The 26,053-nt window shown below is 37.1% G+C and overlaps 1 protein-coding gene across 9 annotated transcripts in view; it reads left to right on the forward strand.

Moving 5' to 3' along the window:
* Positions 1-26,053, forward strand: part of tmem63bb (transmembrane protein 63Bb) — a 90,375-nt gene that overhangs the window by 18,797 nt on the left and 45,525 nt on the right. For 3 of the 9 annotated variants that reach the window (XM_079597810.1, XM_079597813.1, XM_079597816.1), the window contains exon 1: positions 20,026-20,364. The exons of 5 other annotated variants lie outside the window; for them this stretch is intronic. The gene's annotated coding sequence lies outside the window, so the exon portion shown is untranslated. Of the gene's footprint in view, positions 1-20,025; positions 20,365-26,053 lie in introns of those variants that run through there. One more of the 9 variants, XM_079597817.1, reaches the window with a different exon arrangement.

Consider the following 26,053-nt stretch of genomic DNA (forward strand, 5'->3'; position numbering starts at 1 on the left):
AGTCTCAGGCTTATTTCCACTGTGGTCCATAGCCTATTCAAAAATGGGCAGCTCATAGTGGGAATAAAATAAAAACAACACAACACACATCAACATATCATATAATAACTTCTAGAAACGTAGTTAAAAACAATGGATATAGAGTTACTAAAACAATCTTTGTCAAATTCACAGTTTGAACGTTCTTGTTTCCATTTGTTTAATTTCAAGATCTGAGGTGAATTATCCATTGTTGCTTTTACAACTACAAAGCTGGAGCACTACATGATATTCAAAGTCACATTACACGCTTTTAACATTAAATAAAGCAGTAGGCTATACAGTGACAAATAAAGCATATACAGTACATGAGATTATCATTGCCACAATTTGTGTTTGTTGTTCCTGCGCGACATCGCAGAAAAATAGAAACCGTTTCTAAAATAGAATCGTCACCGTCACGACCGGTTAGGACAAAAACTCTGATTAACATGGAAAAGAGGCATTTTATCGCATGGCGCGTCGCGTGTACACGGTGTCACGTAATGAAACATATCAGAGCATATAGCCTATAGTAGAACATATATAAATTATTAAAAAAGTCAATAACATGTCAAATAATAATGCAACATAAAGAATGATGATTAAATTAATACTATCAATGACTAGAGAATTAAAAAAAAGAAGATATTAATAAGATTCATAAAATTGAATAATTAATTTACTAAATAAAAGACACCAATCAAAAGAATATATTTGAAGGCAAATCATTTCACATAGGCCTACACCACTTGTAATTTGTCATTTATTTTGCAAAATCATGAGTAGCTGCATGTGATGCAGAATCCAGCATTAAATATAGTTGTACTGATGCAGTGAGAGGAGGATGATCAGTAAGTAGATTGCGATTGCAGCGAGGCCGAGACCGAGAGAGACATGGTTCAGGATCAGTGTCGTTCTGGAGGACCTGGTCGCTAAATCTCGCTCTCCAGCCATGTTAGCATTTCGAGTCTGCAAAAAACAATCAAACTGTTAATGCATTTATTTCATACTAAAAATCTGCAATTTTCATTCTGTAATGTAATATCATAGATCATTGCTTTTGATGCCTCCAAATGCAAATCCAAAGTTATTCAGAGCTATAACCCTAATTTTGTAATTAGCTGTAATGTCTCGCCACCTCATACAACAAAATAAACCACTTTTGTGATTTATTTTCACACAAAATCTGTTGCTCTGTCAATGTTCAACACAAACATTGTTCTGCAATCACACACTATGGGAGTAATGTAAAGCACATTTTTTTCTGTGTAAACCTGGCGTCATCGGTACTGCATACTTTCATAATTTAGCCCCGGGCCCGGGTTTCGTTACCCATCCCTAATGACATCACTGCAGGAAATGTTAAGTTTAGTGGCAATGTGACTTCTTTCTCGGCATTCGGTTAGTCATAAAAAAGTAATAAGAGTTTATGCAAAATATCACTGCATCACAACATGTTCACAAAGAAGATCAACTCAATAAAACCTTCTGTCATCACATTCTATAAAGTTTGTAAAAGTGCATTATCTCAAGCTATATTTATATGTTTTATACATTCTACCAGACAAAGACAGTCTTTAAAGGGATAGTACACCCAAAAATGAAATTTCTGTCATTATTTACTTCCTCAAGTAAACCTGTTCCAAACCTGTACGAGTTTCTTTCTTCTGCTGAACACAAAAGATATTTTGAAGAATGTTGGGAATCAGACAGTTGACGACATCCATTGACTTCCATAGTATTTTTTCCCCCATACGTCAATGGGGTCCATCAACGGTTTGATTACCGACATTCTTTAAAATAACTTCTTTTGTGTTCAACTGAAGAAATTATACAGGTTTGGAACAACATGAGAGTGAGTAAATGATGACAGGATTGTCATTTTTGGGTGAACTATCCCTTTAACTTGCAACACCCTTGACATGTTTTTAATTAATTTGTAAATATATTCAGATAGTGTCCATCCTAATGCATTTAAGTCAATATATTACAGTTTACTGTATATAATAATAAAAAAATCAGCATTTTAAATGTTAAACTATTACAACATCATCCTGGGTTTTGGGGGTATTTGCAGGATTTTATTGGCAACTTTAGTTTAGAAATTACAATTACATTTCACATACATTAACTGTAAATTGCTTTACAGTATTATACTATATATATATATATATATATATACTATATAACTTTATTGGCCTGTAAATTCTACAGTAGGCTACATTTTTTACAGTGATTTCTCAAGCTATACAAGTGAAACTCGAAAAATTTGAATATCGTGCAAAAGTTCTTTTATTTCACTAATTCAAAAAGGTGAATAATATATTATATAGAGCCTTTATTTGTTATAATTTTGATGTCTTACAGCTTATGAAAACCTTTTCACAATATTCTAATTTTGAATTTGGGGTTTTCATAAGCTGTAAGCCATAATCATCAAAATTATAACAAATAAAGGCTTGAAATATCTCATTTTGCAAGTAATGAGTCTATATAATACATTAGTTTCACCTTTTAAGTTGAATTACTGAACTTTTGCACCATATTCAAATTTTTCGAGTTTAACCTGCATATGAGGTGAGAGCGAATACTTACAGAGACAGAGTAGATGAGGGCAGCGATTCCCAGTGGGAAACAACAACACAACAGAGTAAAGATGGAGTAGCCCAAGTAATCCGGCAAATGAGTGGGCGTTGGTGTGGAGGTCATGAACACAGGTGGCTGAACCGTGACCCCGGTGTGAACTGGACCTTGTGGATATAAAGGCATGCCTGGCACAGGCTGACCCATCTTAGGCTGCGGTGGATTCTGCTCATCTGGAGCGCCACTGAATGAGGGGGTTATTCCCCCGATTGTTGGTCCTTGATTGTACATTTCTTCTCTTGTGAACTCTGGTTTCGTGCTTCTTGCTGGTGAATCTGCCGTCTTATATACACAACTTAAATTCAATTTATAGTTTTTATATGAATATGTTTTATTAGTAATCAAATTAAATAAAATCAGTGTAAGTTTTTATATATTGTATTTTGTTTCAGTTAACATTTATTTTATTAGGCTATTTTATTCAAGTAAAAAAATTTTTTTTAGGGATGGTTCACCCAAAAATAAAACTCATTGCTCATTAACAAACTCATTAAAAGTCATTACTCACCCTCAAGTTGTTTAAAACTGTATGAGTCTTCTTTATTCTGTTGAACACGGAAGGAGATATTTTTCAAGTTATTCCTGTCTAGCAACATGTTGTCTCTTAAAGATTGACGTCAACTCACAGGAAGAATGTGTGTATATGCCTAGCGGGTAAATGATGGGGGGTTTTCCACCCTTTTTGGAGAAGGGTATTCCTGCACAACAGGAGACTGCAGTTTCAGGATCCTAGTTTTTGGTGACAGCGCCACCTATCAAAAACACTAATTTAACCCCTTTCGTGGCAAAGATCTACCCTGGAAATCCAGGCCTACAGTAAATCCAGAGATTAAAGGTTGTTTTAGCGATTGTGGGTGACGTCACTTCTGTTTGTGTTTGAAGCGAGATCCCAAACAAACCAAGTTAGCTCGCCCCTCCCTCCCGTTCCATGCATTCTTAGCTAGAGCTACCCAAGTTTAGTCGAGCTTCACTCATATTATTTAAAGAAGGATATTTACACACACAGTTCACATCCAAACAAGTCAGCACTAGCAGCTACTCACCTGTCCAGAAGAAACAGTGCAACCTCGGCGTCCGATTAAAAAAAAAAAAAAAAAAAAATTCCACCGTTCAAAAGCCTTCCCGATAACTATACTCCTCCTCTTGGGGATTGACTCAGCCATGTTCAATTTCTCTTGTTGATAGACGCTGGCTTCTTCTTCAGCTCCGACTTCCCGTGCAGCCGTCACCGCGCACGAGCGCAAAACTTCACAACACCAGTACCTGTCGGTGATTGGTTGAACACTGTTTATTTTGGTTTTGAGTGGTTGGTGAAACCAATTGTTTTTGTGTGCAGATCTCAGAGCCTAGCCTGCCTACAGAGACGCGTTTTTTTGACAGCTTGTTTATGGGGCGGGCAGCTAGCGGATCGTTAGGAAAGATTAGATGAATGTGATAATTTATGTTTGGGCCTGAAATCACTGATACAACCATTAATGGTCTGGTGTCGATTAATGAAAATCGGCCAGCTCGAGGGGCGATTTGAAAATCTCACTGCACGCAATTGGCTAACACTACGACCAATCACAACAATACACGGGGTGGCGTATCACTACGCCCCATGCGCTGAGCTACCAGCGGAGTATAGTGGGAAGTTCGGATCATTTTACTGACTCGGATCTTTGAATCTCGTTCAGCAAAATGAACGAATCTGTTTTCAAGTAATTTCGTTCATTTCAGCATATAATTAAAATGTCATGTTAAATAGCCCAACACATCTAGTACTTAGGAAAATGTTGATTACATTTGAAAAGTTGGGTCCAACTTAAGTCCAGGCTATTGCAGTGTTAATCACCTCCTGATCCACGGCGGTCTTTCTTCTGCAACTTCACATTTATCACGTCTCTGTTCCCGCCTCTCGTGTTTGTCTCCGGGTTCGAACTTGAGCGGAGCTAACTGGTAGATTATACCTTTCTTATTATACTTCCTTCTTGCAAAGGAACGATTCGAGCGCCGTCTTCTGTTCCTCTTTTAGAGAAAAAGGCAAGTCTAAATATTTCATTGTAGCGGCCAAAGCCGTTTCAAACAACTGGTGTTCATCCATAGCCATCTCGCAATGTTTACTAATGACGAATGTCATCTCGCCTCTGGCCCGCCTATATCAGACAACCCGATGTGATTGGTGCAGCTCAGATAGAGGGGCATCATTATTACTCGACACCAGAGTGAACTCGCTGAGCAAAATCAAATTGTGCTCTCGCGAGAACTCTGGATTTCCAGGGTAGCAAAGCTCACTGACGGCCCCAGATTATTGTTGTTCAACATTCATTACTCGTTAAAAAAATCAAACTCTTACTTGATCTGGACAAAGGTGAACATCTTTAGAAAGATTTAAGACTCCAGCTTCGATATTTGACTGTTTATGATAAAACTGGTTTGCAGTGAAATTAATTTCTTCATTTATGCCAGGATTGCAAAATTATTAATCTGTAACGTTCCTTGTTTTGAATAGAAATCATCACTCATAGCAATCATTCATGTCTCCGGTTTATTTGTGTTCACATACATGCAAAATACATCATCCGCCAGAGTTCTTAGTCCAATGGTGCGCATATTTGGAGAAATAATGATTTATCATCACGTTTGTAAAATATAACTCTATGATATATTAATTATATATTTTTTATTTAAAACAACCCAAACACACCTTTATACATTTGGATGCTGCATTAAACAAATTCTTAAAGGGATTTAAAAATAATAATAAAAGTACATTAAATATTTGAATTACAAAAAAACAAAACAGATAAGGCTTTTATTTAAGATTAAGGTGTAGTAGTACACTAAACTGTGTGAGAGTGTCTGGGAAATACACAGTCCAAAACATGGAATCCTAAAGAGAAAAGCTTAGATGTTCTAAACGAAAAACACAAGGGAAAAAAGAACACAAACTCAAACATACAACTAGACAACACACAAGTCAAATCTTACAAGACATCTATTGTTGTCCATGCGAGTTTGGATGATTGGGATGATTCACATATGAATTGCGATTCTCTACCGATTCGAATCAATTAAAATATTGACTTTCTAAACTGTTAAACTTATTTAACTCCGCAGTACTACTCAGTTATTGACACGTTACAGTGTTATTAATCACAATAAGGGATAAGGACTGCAGAACATTACTCTTTCACAGCTCAAATACACACACAATTATGTCAAAATGCACATCTTGTGGAGTATTCATGCAAACACAGTCTGTTATGTCCTATACGAGAACGTAAAAAATCGGATGTGTAACAACATATAGGGCCCTATCTTGCACCCAGCGCAATTGACTTTGTACACCGACGCATGTATAATTCCTATCTTGCACCCGCGCACAGCGGACTCTTCCCTCCACAGACGCACGTCTGTAAATTAGGGAATGAACTTGCGCTCGCGGGGGTGGTTCGGCGCAAAGAGGAGGCGTGTTCCGGCGCAAAACTCCCCTGGTGCTATTTTCCAGTTTTAGAAAGCAATTGCGCCACTAACCAGGAAAAAAACAGTCTAAAGACAGTGGCGCGTTGCGCGTTAGTGATATGGTATTTTAAGGGCGCGTGCTTGGCCATAATGTAGTGTGTTAACGCGCATCCACTTTGATTCTCTAATATAAACAGACGCAGCAGTTTTCATTTTTGCAAATCATACATTATTACAAGGAAAAATATTAGCACACGAGGGAAATCATTGTTGTGTCCGTGAAGATGTGAAAAAGATATATCTAGATTTTTAAAAAAAAATCTAGATTAGGTAGGGGTGTGACGAGATCTCGTGCCACGAGATCTCGCGAGACTAAAATGTGACGAGATTTCTCGTCGAGTGAAAAACTGTGTCGCGATATCGCCATGATTAGCAAAGAATTTGCCACGTACACATTACATTACGGTGTACACCGCGGCACCGCCTCCACTGTCGTTTTGCTATTGTATTGTAAACATCTACTCTGCTCATCCAGCACGAGTTGCAGTCGCACACAGACTGTGACAGTGCTGCAGGAATCACAGTTCACTGATCGCGTTACGATGGCGGAGGATTTGTTGCGCAACAGAGAGTCGATCTGAGATGTCTTCTGAGAATGAGATGTCTTGATATGTCTGAGATGGCGGTTCACACAGAACGTGTTTTTCCATTCCAGTGCGGTACTTTTCCATTGTTTTTCTATGTAAACGCGCTAGACGGATGTGTAACCTTGCGCTCGCGTCTTGCATCTTTTGCATCTTTTTGCATTCTAAAAACGCGGCGCTCAAGTTAAAATCAGTTCCCCCATTCCACTGCCAGCGTATCGCATTTGTGTGAATGGCCCCTTATCTTGTAGAACGCGCGTTCAGCACCGCCACTACGGAGTGAAAATGAAAGTAAAACACGATGCGCGCAAATTAGACTGCATACAATAGCCCGTCTCCCAATATCAAACCTATCTCTGGACGTTATAGTTGTGGCTCTGGTCTCTGTTTTGGTCTCTGCTTACACTTTGAATACAGAGAGAGTTGGCCTCCTTTGATTATGGTTGCACTTGCACTTAATTATCGTTTGCACTAATAAGACTAAGAAAAACTGTTGTTTTATACAGTTTTTATTTCTATTTTCAATTTGTGAAAAGTAGTTTTATTTGGAGGTCACACACAGCCTCAGAAGTTCTGGAAGCTCATAATGTACAGTAAGGTCTGAAGAGACTCGTGTGAAATCATACTTGAGAGAAGCTAGTCAGTTGAGTTTGTGGTAAAACCTTTACAGTGCTTCTATATTGTTGTATTTTAATGTATTTGATAATTCATACTCAAAGTAGAACTGAAATGACATTCATTACAAGATGATTTAGTTACAACATTTCAAAATGCACCTGCAGACTATTTTTCCAGTCATGAATTTTGTCATTGAGGAGTTCTATCAAATATTGTGCAAAAATCTCGTCTCGTCTTGTTCTCGTGAACCCAATCTCGTCTTTGTCTTGTCTCGTGAGATAAGGGTCTCGTCACACCCCTAAGATTAGGCTACACATTTACCCACATTATACCCCTGTTTAACCGAAGCTAATTTGGGTGGTTTCTCCCATCATCCCCAATGTCACTTCTCTGAGTTTTACGGTCCTGACGAGAACGTCGGCCTCCTCGGCTGTGAACCGCTCCTGGCGTGCGCCGGCAAACCCGCCGTTATAATAGCGATTCGCAATGGAACAAGCGCGCCGGCTCTTAAAGGGAATGTGAGAGGACGCTCTGATTGGTTTATTTCACGTTACGCCCAAACCACACCTATGAGTAATGAAGCTACTTCAGACCAACACATTTTAGATTTGCGCCAGGCGCAAGAGTCATTTATACCGCCGGGAAAATAGCAACAGCGCCGGGATCCGCCCACAAAGTTACTAGCGCTTTGCCAGTGTTGTAATGTAACGGAGTACAAATACTTCGTTACTGTACTTAAGTAGAAATTTCACGTATCTGTACTTTACTTCGCTATTTAAATTTATGTCAACTTTTACTTTTACTTCACTACATTTCCTAGATAAAATGTTTACTTTTACTCCGCTACATTTCCACTAAGCATCTTCGTAACTCGTTACTACAAAATAAAATCAGAAGAAATGTGGGTTTGAGGTTTGGCGAATCACTGCTCCTAGATTGCATTGCGCAAGCTCTATTTCAGCGTCAAGCTTGTTTGTTGCCATGGAAGCGCGAGCTGCGGCCGCGCGCGAATCCCAACGCGACGCTTCACGAGATAAGATGCAAGTGGCTAAACTAAACCGCTGATTTACAATAGAAGTTTTAAACGACCGACATAAATAATCAGTTTGCAAAGCTCATCTTCGGGAAGGGGAGATTTACAGGTAAAGATAAAGAGACTGAGAGAAGAAGAACGAGAGATGGAGATGAGAGAGGGGAGCAGGTAGAGCAATAGCCTTTTGCATACTGTGCCCAGAATGAGAATAACTTTATTACAATGGATTCCTATTTAACACAGATATACATATGTTTTTTGCCAATGACAGTGGAAAAATAATATGCCCCCGAACCCCCTAGCAAGATCACTTTTGGGACCTCTGTATTTATAAAACCCCGTAGGCTATACGGCTATTGCACTGAATATAAAATTATATTTTTGAAAAATACAATGAATTATAAGGCTGTACAGAACAGTGCACTATTGCAGACTGATTTTTTCTTAGTAGAGCAGCTAACTTAAGGTACATGCAGTGGGAGATAAACGATAACACAAGTACAGGCTACAAAACACAAACAACAGCAGGTTGTACCAGTTAATAGTATGCCTAGTATAAGAAATCCACAATAAAGTTCACAAACAAAGTTAACCGCTTGCTTTAATAAAAAATAAAAAAACTTTTTACTTTTACTTAAAATACTTAAGTACATTAAATATCAGAAAATTACTTTTCATACTTAAGTACAAAATAAATCAGATACTTTAAGACTTTTACTTAAGTAATATTCTAAAAGGTAACTTTTACTTCTACCAAAGTCTTTTTCTAGTACCATACTTGTACTTTTACTCAAGTATTGCTTTCTAGTACTTTATACAACACTGCGCTTTGCGCTTTGACACTTGCGTTTCAGATCGTTAAAATAGGGCCCATAATGTTAATAAAAAAATCACTCACTGCTTTTGACTGAATCACTTTTATCTTTAATATGAATCAATTATATATTTAAGTCATACAGTGTAGACTATACAGTGTTTTATTTTTACATTTGATTATTCAATTTAGTATTTCTTACATAAACCTAGGCTACTGTACCTTTTTCTGTATTTTTTCTGTTGTATTTGTCCTATTGTTTGTAAATAGCTTTTTTCTTCCTATTTTTGATATCAGAAATAGAATTGCCTGCCTTGCTTTATTACAGAAAACTGCCAGTTATGTGTGTAATGATTGCAGTCAGATTAATAATAATAATGGGTTGACTAAAATGAGAAGAAAATCAAAATTAATTTCAGGTTTCTGGGATTTTTGACCTCAAGAATCGATTTTAATTGAATCCGAAAGATTCCAATACCTAATATTTTGATACGAAGGTACATCACGTTAGCCTGGTCCTACCAGACTCTCGTACATTTCATTTGTACAGAGAGTCTGGCTTCTCTCCATTGACAAGCGTTAACTTCCTTGGAGGCGGTTCTCTGTTGAAGTTTAAAACTATTGGATCTGCCCAAAGTCACTCTGGATCTGCCATAACCAATCGCTAACGTTAGGTCGTGAGTCTCGTGACGTATGTCGACTCAATCTAGCGCACGACCTCAACGTCATCGTTCTCAGACACTCCCTCTGTTCGCTTGTTAGACCGGTAAAAAATAGATCGGAGAAAACCCAAGAATACACCACAATCCCAGACGTAGTACTGAAGGAAAATGAAAATTGAGCGGAATTACGTAGGAGGACGGAGCCAGGCTAACATCACGTAATATTTGAATAAGATTCATAAAACGGAATAATTAAATCAATCAATCAATAAAATACACCAATCAAAGGAATACATTGAATTTTTTTGAAGGCAAATCATTTCACATAGGCCTACACCACTTGTAATTTGTCATTTATTTTGCAAAATCATGAGTAGCTGCATGTGAAGCAGAATCCAGCATTAAATCAAGCCGTTCTGATGCAGTATGAGGAGGATGATCAGTGTGTTGACAGCGAGGCCGAGACCGAGAGAGACATGGTTCAGGATCAGTGTCGTTCTGGAGGACCTGGTCGCTAAATCTCGCTCTCCAGCCATGTTAGCATTTCGAGTCTGCAAAAAAAAAAATCAAACTGTCAATGCATTTATTTCATACTAAAAATCTGCATTTTTCATTCTGTAATGTCATATCATAGATCATTGCTATATCAGAGCTATAACCCTAATTTTGCTGTAATCTCTATTGTAAAAGGAGAATCCAGTCTGATGAGATGACTATGATGTTTAGAGATAATGAGAATAATGAATAAATGTTGTGTTTGTGGTAGGGCAGCTGCTGATCAGATGCGCACTGCAAACGGAAAAGAAGACAACGGGGCTAAAGGCGCACCGGGGTAAAAGACTACTTTGATTTTATTTTCCACTAGATGGCACAAAAACTTGCCAAGGCACTTTCCAAAACATCCGCTTTTCAAGATGCACGTGGAAATTTGTCTGATTCTTGACTCGATTATGCGGTAATTTGATCTAATATGTTAAAATGTTGTAGATTTCAGTAGCAAATGATTTAGTCCTTGCTGTCTCGCAGCATCATGGCCTGGCGTGTCTTTGTCGCTTTATACTCCTCGACCACTGATGTCACTGGCAGCTGCAGCTTGCTGCCTGTGCTATACAAACCAATGGAGCAGAAGCTTCTTGGAACGCCAAGCCACCTCTTCAAATAGGTGTTAATCTTCCCCTCCAATCCCTCGACGGTAGAGACAGGCAGAGGTGGAAAGTCCAGGGGTCAGAAAGTAAAAGTCCTGCCATATGTTTATTCCACCCATGAACTCAGTCAGCTGATTTCACTAATTAGTTCTATCTCCTGCTGAAAAACTGTGCTAATTAGCAAATCCAGGTGATTGAAAAAAAAATACTGAGGAGGACTTTTACTTTCTGAACCTGGACTTTCCACCTCTGGAGACAGGTACCTCATAAACAAGCAGAGGCCAGAGCAGCCTAGGAAGTACCCCGTGTTGGTAACCCCAGGCTTGATGCATGTCTCATAAATCGTTCAAAAATGTAAACGTCTGGGAGAAAGAGAAGAGCAGACATATGGATAGATCTGAATAAGAGTGACGACGCAAAAGAGAGCTTTATTTGGTATGTTTTTCTGTGCGAACACACACACACACACACGACCCGAAGAGTGCAGCCCTGCACATAGACAGCTATACAGCGTGCAAGGACTGAATTGAGCTCTCTTTCTGAATGGACAAATACACACAACGTTATGTCTAAATGTCTGTTTTGGAGAGTATTCACGTAAACACAGTCGGTTATGTCTTTACAGAACGTACAGTTGTGAGAATATCGGATGTGCATCAGCAGTGCAATTGGATCTGCACACTCGGTCTTAAAGTGACAGTGCGTAATAAACCTAATGCGGTCTGTACACTTAATATCAAACAACAAAATAAAAAGAGAAAAGCATTCACTGCTCTTTTTAAAAGCTTTAAAAAGGATCAATGATATTTAAATCATACAAATAAATTTATCTGGTTTAAAGAATGAGGTATGTAAGTTAAAGACTGCATAATCATTAATTGAAAAAAAAAGACTGTTCTACTTTAGGAAAAGTGTTTTTAAGATATTATTTTATGTCACAGTGCTAAATCTGTCTGTATTGCATGTTCAAACTTGAAAAATGATTCATATTAACAGGTTAATAGATGTTTTCTACGGAATATATAATGGATTTGGAAATTTTAGAGAAATTCAAAATTAATGCATTACAATTTAACTAAACCCATTCGATTTTAGTCTTTTGACTAAAATGCCATTTTAGTTTTAGTCATATTTTAGTCATCTGAATTGTTTTAGATTTAGTCTAGTTTTAGTCGACAAATACAATAAGATTTTAGTCGACTAAAATCTTATTGTATTTCGTATTGTATCTTATTAATCCTAAACCTACCAATGCTAGGGGAGTAATAATTGGGTGGGGGTCGAAATTCGGCACAACACCCGCAAACGACTCCCTCTGGTGATGTAATATGACGCGATGGTAAAAAAAAAAAAAAAAAAACGTTTTTTCAACACGGTCAAGGAAACTGTCACGTTTTCTACTAAATTTGTGCCCTTATGTCTTGCAAAACAATTTTTAATCCTGCCTTTACTTTTCATATGGTATTTTCATACAAGGTTATATATAAATTTTTAAGAAAAAAAAAACCCTGCAATATGCCCTTTAAGTTGAATTACTGAAATAAATTAACTTTTGCACACATTTTTCGAGTTTCACCTGTATATGAGGTGAGAGCGAATACTTACAGAGACAGAGTAGATGACAGCAGCGATTCCCAGTGGGAAACAACAACACATCAGAGTAAAGATGGAGTAGCCCAAGTAATCCGGCAAATGAGTGGGCGTTGGTGTGGAGGTCATGAACACAGCTGGCTGAACTGTGACCCCGGTGTGAACTGGACCTTGTGGATATGCAGGCATGCCTGGCACAGGCTGACCCATCCATGGCTTCTGTGGTGGATTCTGCTCATCTGGAGCGCCACTGAATGAGGGGTTTATTCCCCCGATTGTTGGTCCTTGATTGTACATTATTTTCTTGTACTCGTGATCTCTTTGGTTTCTTGCTGGTGAATCTGCCGTCAGTCTTGTGTTTTCATGAACCTTATCCTCTGATGGTGATGGAGATTTATAGGACTCTAATGGGAGGTGGTTTACAGCTTGATAGAGGAGGTTCAGTCGGTGGAGATTAAGTGTGATGATATTTGCTTTATTTTAACTAAACATTACAGTAATAACCGGTTGATCAAGCTTGAACATGCTTTAACTGTAATCAAGAATAGTAAAGCAAAGCATGCACCTTTAATTAAAGTGAGTAGAAAATCTTTTGTTGTTGATGTCTAAAATCATGTCTTAACAAACTACAGGATTCTTTTGCAAATTCATCTGCCATTTGGTAGAAGCTCATTAAATTAGACAGATGTCAATATGGACAGTTTGCGTGATGCTGGTGTTATTTTAGTATCATTAAGATCCTTTTATAGTTTTTATTAATATTTTAATATTTTTCATTTTAAATTTAATTAACATTTTAGTAATTTTGTTGTGTTGTTGTAATTGAAAAAAATACATAGATATACACAACTTAAATTCAATTTATAATACATACATAGTTTTATATATGTTTTATTAGTAGTACAAATTAAACTAAATAAAAATGAAATAAAATAAGTTTAAGGGTTTTTTTTATATTGTATTTTGTTTCGGTTAACATTTATTTTATTAGGCTATTTTATTCAAGTAAAGGGATGGTTCACCCAAAAATAAAACTCATTGCTCATTAACAAACTCAGTAAAAGTCATTACTCACTCTCAAGTTGTTTCAAACTGTTTGTTCTGTTGAACACGTAAGGAGATATTCTGAAGAATGTTGGTATAGACACCCATGACTTCAAGAATTCAAGTTACTCTTGTCTAGCAGCAGTCTTAAAGATTGACGTCAACTCACATATATAATGTGTGTATATACAGTGATGTGAATAAGTAAGGACACCTATGCTAAACTTGCCTAAAACGAGGAATAAAAAATCATCTTTTGGAAATTTATCTTAATGCCTTAATTTAAAAAATTAGGAAAAATCCAACCTTTAAGGACACCAATTTTCTTAGTGAATGAATTATATATCGTAAATAAATAAATGTTCTTCCTTACAGGGTGCATAAGTCAGGACACCCCTATGTTAAATCCCCATAGAGGCAGGCAGATATATTTTTTTAAAGGCCAGTTATTTTATGGATCCAGGAGACTATGCATCCGGATAAAGTTCCCTTGGCCTCTGGAATTAAAATAGCCGCACATCATCACACACCCTTCACCATACCTAGAGATTGCCATGGTTTTATTTCAGTTCGCCTAATAGCTGGTTTGATTTGCATTGAGAGATGATCTTATGGAAAGTACCCCATGCCGATCTCTAGGTATGCCTTGCAGATGCAAACGGGGTAAATCATGTTTTTTTTTTCTCTCTTGCATTTTTCAAGATTACTGGCTGATTTATGGAGAAACTCCATTAGCCACTCTAAAGGTTAATAACAAAGGTTTTTGTGTGTATTACGACTCAAGGACACGATGTGAGATCCACCAATCAGAGAGGTTCCTGAATCCCAATCGATTTTTTTGATTGAAGTTTAGCAGAATTGGTTCAGGGGGTTGGTGCATGAGTTACATGTTGTGGTCATTGTGTCTCATCCCGTTTTCCGGCGACACATGCGCGATCGCGGCCGTTGGTGACCTGATGGGGCGTGTCTGGCGATGCTACAAAGTTGAGATCTGTTTAACTTTATGCAAATGAAGAGCAACGTTCGGAAGCGACAACCAATACTAGATTTTTATCCAGATACAGAGGCAATTTATTCTAGTGACATATACTGTTTAAAAAAATCGCTATGATGAAGTAATAATTTTTTCACAAACCAAGAGATGAGAATCAACTTTGTTATGTGAAAATATTTGTTTCTTCCCTTTAAAGAAAAAATAGGCAAAACCTTCAGCACAACATTTTACATTCTCAACTTTAATGATTATATGAGTCAGCAAGAAAATGCTTTTATAAAATACATTCACAGGTATACATTTACATTAACCAGGTAGTGATATAATGATACCATATATGTAGTTATAGTGGACATTTACTATAATGACCACTGTAATACAAGGTCTAGTGAAGCTAATGGATGGCAATGAATATGTCCTTTAGCAAAACACCTGATGAGCACTGACGCTTTTTTGATTAAGGCATTAGGCAGACATAAAGTACAGTTTATGAAGCTGAAAAGAGAAAACAAAATGCTTTAACAATATGGAAAAAGATAAATGATTATTTTCAATATTGGTTCTGCATATATCAAAGAGATCCTGAGGAGGAGTGGGACTTCACATGAAGACTTTCAGAAACTGTGACAGAGCAAAGCACCTCGAAAAAATGTGTTCACTGATATGTGGGCATAATTAAAAGTATGTATTTAACAGCAAGCAATATTCATATGAACTCGTTTTAAAATAACATGATTTAAATTGTCAGCAGTGTAACTGATCTGATCATGACAAAATATTTGAGTATCTGATGTCATGTGACAAGTCAGATTATCTTTTCCACTCTTGCAAACAGAGGTAGGTAATGAGGTGTGGAGAGACATCATGTAGGAACATGAACAGACAGGGCCCAATTTGTAATAATTTGTAATATAATATAAACTTTCTGACAGTGTGTGGGACATCCGACTACTTTCCAAGAAGGGGTGCAAGTGATTTAAAATTTCGCGATATAAGAAATGCTTGATAAAATGTTTGATTAAGGGTTAAAACCAACACATACATACCATTGCAAATATTTGCATTTACCGCTTTCCACCTCCTTCATTTACTTCTCCTCAAACAATAATGGGCTGTGGTTCTATGAATATGCAAATGAGCCCCACCTCCACTCACTCACAGGCACAGCAGCTCAGAGATCCTCTCGTTGACCTTCAGCACTTCAAGTCAAGTCAAGTCATCTTCATTTATATAGCGCTTTTAACAATGTAGAGTGTTTAAAAGTTGCTTAACAGAGATAAACAGATAATTTTATAGTCAAGAATTAATTCTATAGTTTATGCGCATTTGAATATATTTGCGCAGGTTTGTAATTCCCTACAAACTATGCCTACACAAACAACTTGTCTTGCCTACTTGTCTACTTTAATATTTTAAAATGTATACGATGTTTAATAGGCAGTAATATGGTCATACTTCCTGGTTCTGGTAAGAACTCGAGCTGCTGCGTTTTGAACTAGCTGTAGTTTGTTTGTTAAGCGTGCAGGGCAACCACCCAGTAGAGCATTACAATAATCTAGCCTTGAGGTCATGAACGCATTAACTAATTGTTCCGCATTTGTCAATGAGAGCATATGAGAGCATGAGTAATTTATACTCAATGAGAGTAATTTAGATATATTTTTAAGATGGAAAAATGCGGTTTTACAGATACTAGACACGTGACTTTCAAATGAAAGATTGGTATCAAAGAGCACACCCAGGTTCCTAACCGACGACGAAGACTTAACAGAGCAGCCATCAAGTGTTAGACAGTACTCTAGGTTATTACGTGTGGAAGTTTTTTGTCCAATAATTAGAATCTCTGTTTTTTTCAGAATTTAGTTGTAGGAAATTACTAGTCATCCAATTTTTTATATCAGCTATGCATTCCATTAATTTTGTGAATTGGTAGGTTTCCTTAGGTTTTGAAGAAATATACAGCTGAGTATCGTCGGCATAACAGTGAAAGCTAATTCCATGTTTCCTAATGATATCTCCTAATGGTAGCATGTACAGAGTGAACAGCAGCGGTCCTAGTACTGAGCATTGTGGTACGCCATACTGAACTTGTGATTGATAAGATCGAGTAACACTAATAGAGAGATACAACCACGATCGGATGATAAGAGCAAATCATTTGTGACTCTAACGTGACCTGTCTCGGTACTATGGTACGGTCTAAATCCGGACTGAAAATCCTCACAGATATCATTTATTTCTAGAAAGGAACACAGTTGTGAGGATACTGCTTTTTCTAATATCTTTGACAGAATCATTTATTTCTAGAAAGGAACACAGTTGTGAGGATACTGCTTTTTCTAATATCTTTGACAGAAAAGGCAGATTAGAGATCGGCCTGTAATTGACTAATTCTGTAGGATCAAGTTGCGTTTTTTTAACAAGCGGTTTAATCATAGCTAGCTTAAAGGTTTTTGGTACGTATCCTAGAGACAAAGATGAATGAATGATATTAAGAAGAGGATCTATGACATCTGGAAGCATCTCTTTCAGCAGCTTAGTCGGTATAGGGTCTAACATACAAGTTGTCGATTTAGATGAATTAACGATTTTGCTAAATTCTTCCTCTAGCAACGAATTAATCTAATTTTCCCTCAGGGAGACTACAATGCACTCCCTGATTTGATACTGTAGTAGACGGTTGCATAGTTATAATTTTGTCCCTGATATTATCGATCTTATAAGTGAAGAAGTTTATAAAGTCATGCTGCTGTGTTGCTTGGAAACTTCTGGGCTTGAAGCTTTCTTTTTCGTTAGTTTAGCCACTGTTTCAAATAAATACCTAGTATTGTGTTTATTTTCTTCTAATAGGGTTGAAAAATAAGCAGATCTAGCAGCTTTTAAAGCCTCTCTGTAAGCAATCGAGCTCTCCTTCCATGAAATGCGAAATACCTCTAGTTTTGTTTTCTTCCAGTTGCGCTCCATTTTTCTGGCTGCTCTCTTAAGGGCCTGAGTGTGTGTGTGTGTGTGAGTGTGCTCGTTGTGCCACGGCGTTGGACTATGTTCTTTAATCTTCTTTAAGCGCAACGGAGCAACTGTGTCTAAAGTGCTGGAAAAGAGAGAGTTAAAAGTTTCTGTTGCAATATCAAGTTCTTCTAAGCTATCCGGGATGCTGAGATGATGAAACTGATTAGGAAGATTATTGATAAAGCAATCTTTAGTGATAGGTCTAACATATTTATAACACGGAGTCGGCTTTGCAGCCTTGGCTAAATGTAATTTACACAAGACTAGATAGTGATCTGAGATGTCATCGCTCTGTTGCAGTATTTCAACGGCATCAACATCTATTCCATGTGATAGTATTAGATCTAGAGTATGATTACGACAGGGAGTCGGTCCTGACACGTGTTGTCTAACTCCAATTGAGTTTACAATGTCTTTAAATGCCAATCCCAATGCATCTTTTTTATTATCTATGTGTATATTAAAATCACCAACAATTAGCACTTTATCTGCAGCCAATACTAATTCTGATAGAAAGTCCGCAAATTCTTTGATAAAGTCTGTATGGTGCCCTGGTGGCCTGTATACAGTAGCCAGCAGAATTCTCAAACGTGATTTATCGTTTACACTATATATTTTTACATTAAGCACCAACACTTTAAAAGAATTATATTTAAAACTAGATTTCTTAGTGGTTTTGAAAATATTACTATAAATTACAGCAACACCTCCTCCTTTGCGTTTCAGACGAGGTTCATGTTTATAACCGTAATCGTGTGGGGTTGACTCATTTAAAGCAATGTAATCGTTTGGTTTTAGCCAGGTTTCTGTCAAACACAGCACATCTAGGTTATAATCTGTAATCATATCATTAACTATTAGCACCTTTGAAGTAAGAGATCGAATATTCAGCAACCCAAGCTTTATCATTTGCTCATCCGTATTATATCTGTTTTTTATTTGTTGAACATCAATTACATTTTTAACCTTAGATGGATTTGGACGTTTTTTGGTTTTCCAAGTTCGGGGAACAGACACAGTCTCTATATGATGATATCTAGGTGAAAGAGTCTCTATGTGCTGGGATTTATCTGACCTTGGTGACGCGAGGCCGCTAGCAGACGGTCGGTTAAGCCAGTCTGTCTGCTTCCTGACCTGAAGTCCAGTTACCAGTCCAGTATAGAATTCAATTTAAAATCCTGGTCCTTACTTTCAGAACTTGCATGGTCAAGTTCCTACCTACATCACTGGCTTAATACAGCTTCACACTCCCACCCGGAGTCTCAGGTCATTAGATCAGAGGCTAGTGGTTCCCCGCACTCATTTTAAAACTAGAGGGGACCAATCATTACAGGCAGTGGCTCCTAGGCTGTGGAATGCTTTGCCTCTTTTTTTGCGTTGTGCGAACTCTGTTGATTCTTTTAAAAGCAACTGAAGACTCTGCTCTTCAAGCAGGCTTTTAGTTAGTTGAGGGGGGGTTTATGGTTGTTTGTTTGTTTTCTAATTGCAGTTAATATTCTTGTATTTTGTATTTGTTCTGTATTACATTTAATTGTGAAGCACTTTGTGATTTTTATCTGTGAAATGTGCTATATAAATCAATTTTACTTACTTACTACTTACTTAGGCCTACTTACCGGTACTTATTGGAATTACATCGTAGTTTGTGACGTCAGAGAGACCAGCGATTTCAAACCAGGACTGTCTTTGGTTCACTGCAATTTTAAGGAGAAAATGCTTAGCAATGCTGTCGACTTATGAATTTGCACATGGTTTGTCTTAAAGCATATTAAAAACACCACATAGGTTTATAAAAAATATTAAAAGCTTGATTTTCACCACAGGGGGACTTCAACCATTGCTAAACAATTCTTAGCAAGCTTACAAGTCCTCTCTTCACCAGCAGGTGTCAGTGTGAGATCACATTTCTAAATGACACTTGAGATCAAGGGCCGTTGCATAAACATAGCCATAAATTAAGAAGATCTAGTATGACTCACTTATCAGGTCAAGAGTCAGTCAATCTTACTTTCAGTATCAAATTAGGCCAATCTACGTTTTTATGTAACTGACTTAAATAAAGATATAAACAGAAATCTCTGATGACTAACTTATAGTAATACTAGTCGTCTTAGCGATTTATGCAACCGGCCCCATGTGATTAGATAGTCTCTCAACCTCTCACACCATGAGCTTAAAAGTGCAAATCTCTCTTCATTAACGAAGAGCCAACAGTTTTCCCAGATTTTATTCAGAACAAAGTACCATAAAAATACAAGTCTTGAATCTTACATGTGTAAAACGTTTTGTTTGTGATGAATCCGGGGGCTTTTCATTGAAATGTGCCTTCTGCGAGGACTTTTATGCTGAAAAGTAGCCACGGAGGCCGCCATTTTGAAAACGGTCCCACACGCACTACGTCGCTTCACACAGCTGAATATATTAAGCCTCCAAATAACCGGTATTTATATTCGTGAAGCGTCCTCGTCCGTGCGTCCTCATAAAGAAAACAAGCACGACCCGCACCTGTGTCAAAAAAACAAGTTAAGAGAAATTTAACCTCAGACAAGACGTGCGCGTGTTTTAATTCTGATGAGGATATTATTGCACGCGCTTGTAGAGCTCATTTATTCCACGGTGGATTTGGGAAAGGATTTATTCTGTTTGGGATCTTGTCATTGGAGCAAAGGAATACAACAGAGTCCTCAAATCCGTTCGGATTGACAGGTAACGGGAGACATAATTTCCATTGCGTTATTGTGAATCATGTGCGAATATTTGGCGCAGTGATTCTGTGAGCGTCATTCATTCACACGCGCGACTTTGACGCGACGCGTTACATGACATTGTGTGTCTAGTGTTTGATACAGTTTGTGTCTTTTATTTATGTAACGTTACCAATTCGTCAAAGCAAAACTATATTGTGTACCGCACATTCCCCACAAGCCTGCGCTCGTGCCCGACGACAATTTCTCTTTTGCTTTATAGCGTTTCTCTCGGTGTGTGAACAATATATTTAATAACGTGAATCGCTCAGAAACGCCCTGCGTTGACATGCGGGTTTATCATGATATTATTAAAAACCTCAATGACTGCTTCTATGTATAGCGTATTTTATATTCGCTCTTTATATTCAGATAATGTAGCTTATTTCAATTTAATTCATCGTCATTTATTTATACAGCATCAATAAAAGCAAAGCAGTGATAGGACAAAATATGCAGTAAATGCTAATTAAATAATGTAAGTGAACATTCAAGACTTTAATGAACATTAATAATAGACAGATCTGGATATATTTGAATATGAAAATGAGCTGCAACTCCTCATGACTGTCTTATCCAGCAACCCCTGCACCTGAAAATGTGAAATGAAATTAAACTTAATTAATTGTTTCTTTAATGCTTATTAAGAGTGAAAGTAAAATCTGCATTAAATGTAGGCCTATATATATATATATATATATATATATATATATATTAAAGTTTAAGTTTTACTTTATTAAATAAAAATACAAACACTATTAAATAGGGCTATTTATTTGTCTTTATATATTGTCAACTGGTAAAGTTTTTATTATGTATACATACTTTTATAAACGCTTAGTTGCACTCCTAATCGTCCATAGTTTGCTTAGCAGTGCTATAGGCTTATATTCATTATTTTTTACAATATATTTGACCATTGTTTTTTATATAGTCTGTTCTAGAGGTTTGACCATGAATGTCAAATTTTTATTTATTATTCTATTATTATTATTATTATTTTATTATATATTGTTTTGTTACATTTTAACTGCATGTTTTTAACATGAACTTTATTAAATAAAAATACAAAAAAAATATTACATATTTATCGTCATTTATATTTTGCAACACTTTGTAGTGCTTATTATTATTATAGATTAACATTTTTATTTTTAGATAGCCTACTAAATTGCACTCATCTATAGTTTGTTTCACAGTGCTATAGCTTATATTTATACATTTTTACAATGTTTTTGACAAAAAATGTTTTGGCTGGATATGGTCTAGTCTAGAGGTCTGATGATGGTCATTTTTATTTCTGATGGTGCTTCATTTTATTTATTTATTTGTTTGTTTGTTTGTTTGTTTGTTTGTTTGTTTGAAGTTCAGTGTACACAAAGGGATCATTATTTTTTCATATCTGTATCTCCAGTGAGAGTTCCGTTTATTATCATGGATTTTTATGTGATTTGAGAAAGTTTGATGATTTAATGTTTGCTGTCAAACTCCATGAATCCAAGCATGTGTTTTGACACTGTCAGTAGATTAGATGAGTAAGCCGTCCGTGTCTCGACTGTTTCTCTCCGTCACTGCTGCATCTGAACCGGCTTCACCTCAGGGTGCTCGGCTTAGCGGTGAAAACCTGGGCTGCTAATGATACGTTTTGGGGTTCAAATCCTAGACGGGATTGTTGAAAACCTGTTGTTGAGTCTTGAATTGCCCGCTGAAGTCTTGCACATTTGCTTCAGTCCCGCTTTGCAAACTTGATTTGTGGATCTTGTGGAAAAGATTTATTTAATTGCCTGAAAGAAATCGAGAATAATAACTGACAGTTGAGGAACATTAGTGTGTAGAACGTGCTGGTTTACATTGACAGCTGTGCTTTAAGACAGTTGTTGTGGTGTTTGGATAATGTGATTACACACACACACACACACAGGTGTTCGTTTAGACACAGGTTATGCTGGTGTCATGTTCAATCAGCTTCAGTATTGTTCTACACAGCGTTAAGTTGAACACAGACCGTAAACGAGAGCTTGTGACCGACTGGTCTGGTCAAGTTTGAACACCTTTTTAAAACATTTTCCTTTTTCTTTTTTCTTTTTTTACAATCTGTTTGTTTGAGCGATGCCAACATTGACGCCATTATTTATCCAGTTCTGTGATACACAAATGACATGCTTTACGTTTAAATAAAGTCATATTTATAATAATAATAATACACATTTATTTGTATTGGGCTCAGATCTCCAAACCACAAATGTTTTTTAAATGATTTTTATATATATATATATATATATATAATAAAATGTTTTATTTTTAATGTAAATATTTTATATTGTATATAATTTAAATTATATACTTGCATTTTTTAAATGATCTTTTTTGTGTAAAGGGTATATTGTATAAATATAGATATATTTTATATATTTATTTTTACGTTTTAAATAAGATATATAAATTACGTACTTATATATATATATATTATATTATTCCTCTTTGAAGTAATTTTTCTCACGTTTTTTTCTCCCAATGTTTAGAGTCTATTTAAAGTTGCGAATTTAAGGTATTGAAATTAAAATATCGCATAAAACATTTGCGAATAAAGCAGTTTTCATGAGAACAAAATCGTTACTTCCTGAGAAATTGTTACAAAATATCAGTAATAAAAATGGACGTTGCTGCAACCGGGGAAGAAACTGAGGCTCTTTTATCCTCCATCATAAACGAGTTGATCATAAACGCTGTCATGTTCTCTCGCGCTGTGATGCTGGTGTCTGGGAACACACTCATGCTGAATTAAACCAAATCATTCTTGATGACAGACTTTGGTTCAGGCGTTTCAGAACATGCTGCGATGCGATTGGTCCACTGGTTAGTCCAGTTATCCAATCACAGCCTCTGCTGCATCAACAGGGATTTATTCGGTTAATGTGTTTCCATCATAGTTTGTGCCCATGCCACCTTATCAGGAAAATAATTATCCGACTCATTAAGTGCATGCATTTTTTCTTTGCGCAATTATTGTGCATCATGGCGTTTCCATCCAGTGTGTTTTTATGGGATATCCCAACATTTGCATAAAATAGTTTGATGGAAGCATGGCATATGTTTTCACTGGTGGCCAGAAGGAAAGTTTGAATATCATGCAAAAAATTATTATGCATATTTTTAGAATTATTGCGCTTCTTTGTGTTTCCATCCAGTGTGCTTTAATGGGATATCCCATAATTTGCATAAAATAGTTTGATGGAAGCATGGCATATGTTTTCACTGGTGGCCAGAAGGAAAGTTTGAATATCATGCAAAAAAATTGTATGCATATTTTTAGAATTATTGCGCATAATGGTGTTTCCATCCAGCGTGTTTTTATGGGATATCCCAAAATTTGCATTAAAATAGTTGGATGTGTGAGCATGGCTTGTTTTTCACTGGTGGCCAGAAGGAAGTTTGAATATGATTTAGTGATCAGCAGCGAGAGGTTCAGTCTAATGAGGAGCCGGAGGAAGTGTGTGTGTGTGTGTGTGTGTGTGTGTGTGTGTGTGTGTGTGTGTGTGTGTGTGTGTGTGTGTGTGTGTGTGTGTGTGTGTGTGTGTGTGTGTGTGTGTGTGTGTGTGTGTGTGTGGAGCATCTCGTCTCTCAGCATCTGCTCATAATAATAACAGTTGACCCTGTATCATTAATAACTTATCCAGCAGATCTGTGTCAATGAGCGTTACGTTAAATCAACACGCACGTCGTGCAGCTTTCTGTCATCATGTTAGGTTGATGTGAGGGGCTTTAGTACAGGGTGTTCTGGGAGGTTACCCAAGCGTTGGGTAACTGGGTCTAGTTAAAGGAGTGCATACCTGATGTTATAGTCTGTAGATATGGCTCAGGATCTTATAAGGTGACCCACAAATCACTTTAGACTTGGACATTTTGATTTGAGGCTTTGTGCATGAATATTCAAACCTTCTGGCAAGGACTAAACCCAAATATCATCACAGCTCAGATGTCACTCTTCCTCTGGGTCAGTGTTTTTCATGTGTCTGAGGCGGCAGAGGGTCTGTTCGCGTGAGATAAGCGCGTGCGGTCACATGATCTTGGCAGTCGTTGCCCGTGTGTGTGTGTGTGTGTGTGTGTGTCAGACGCAACAACTGAAAGCTCAGTGCTGTGTCATGCTGAATGCGTGTTGTTTACGGCAGCGGTTCTCAACTGTGTGTCGTGACCCAAAAACAGACGTCTGTTCAGATAGAGGAAAACAGCACTGAATGCAAATAATGAGAAAATAAAATAAAAACACATGCAAATAATTAAACTTTTGATATGTTGTGCAAAATTACGTCATGCATCCCATTGATTTGTATTATTTTGGCTTTTGCTGTTGGTAATTTTATTGATTTTGCATATAGTCCTGTTTATGGTTTGTTTCAGATGGAAATGATGTCCATTTTAATGCAGCATGGAGTTAAGATTTAGTCAATTGATGTTGTTTTCACATTTAGATTACTTTGATGCAAAGTGACTTTGATTGCATGGAAGTTATGCATTTTATCAGTTCATGCATTATAGGAATCGATCCCATGACCTTGACGTTGCTAAGCGAACGCTCTCCTGTTTGAGCTTCTGAAAAGCCAAGATATAATCGTAGCATTACCATATACATTAAAGGGGTCATGACATGAGAAATCAAATTTACCTTGATCTTTTGACATATGTGACCCTGGATCACAAACCCAGTCTGGAGCCGCACGGGTATATCTGTGGCAATAGCAACTATACATTGTATGGGTCAAAATTATCCATTTTTCTGTTATTCCAAAAATCATGAGGATATTAAGATCATGTTCCATGAAGATATTTAGTAAATGTCCTACCGTAAATATATAAAACATATATTTTTGTGAGTGAATGCAGCACAATCGTGAACATAAATGCACAACTTTAAAGGAGATTTTCTCAATGTTTCCATTTTTTTGCTCCTCAGATTCCAGATTTACAATAGTTGTATCTCGACCAAATATTGTCCTATCCCAAAAAGCATATCTATTCAGCTTTCAGATGATGTATAGATCTCAATTTTAAAAGAACTGACCCATGTGACTGGTTTTGTGGTCCAGGGTCACATATAAGAGGTCTTTGCACCATTAAAACATCCTTTAAGGTTTATAACTTACCAATCAGATCTGAAAGGTTTGGTGTATTTTTACCGAGAACCGTTACACCCCTAGTTTCTACGGCATGCTGAACCTCTAGAGCTTCTCTTTAATTCAGTCTGGCCTTGTGTGTGAAGACAGCACTGACTTCATGTCAGAAATATAGAGATCAGCAGATCTGGATGAGGAGTCTCAAGCCTCCTCAGGGTTTTCCTCTCGCTTCACACTTCGAGACGGTCCGCTGAGGTCACGGCCATCAAGACGATATTTAACTTGATGTCTGTCCACACGCCTCGGATAAATGACCAGCCGTGAACCGCTTCAGGATATCGATAATCTAATAAAATGCAGACGCTAGCGAGTGGTTTTGGCGGGTCGTTGAGAAGTGTTTCCTGCGTGAAGAAAGCAGACGTGCCATTTAATGCACTGAGAGAATTAAAAGGTTTAAAGTTTTAACTCGATTACTTCAATGCATCAGCACAAGACGAGCCAAGAGATGTTTTAGATTTCATACCGGGCATGTGATGCTGC

Source organism: Phoxinus phoxinus (assembly GCF_949152265.1).
Source record: "Phoxinus phoxinus genome assembly, chromosome: 22".
NCBI classification, from domain to species: Eukaryota; Metazoa; Chordata; class Actinopteri; order Cypriniformes; family Leuciscidae; genus Phoxinus; species Phoxinus phoxinus.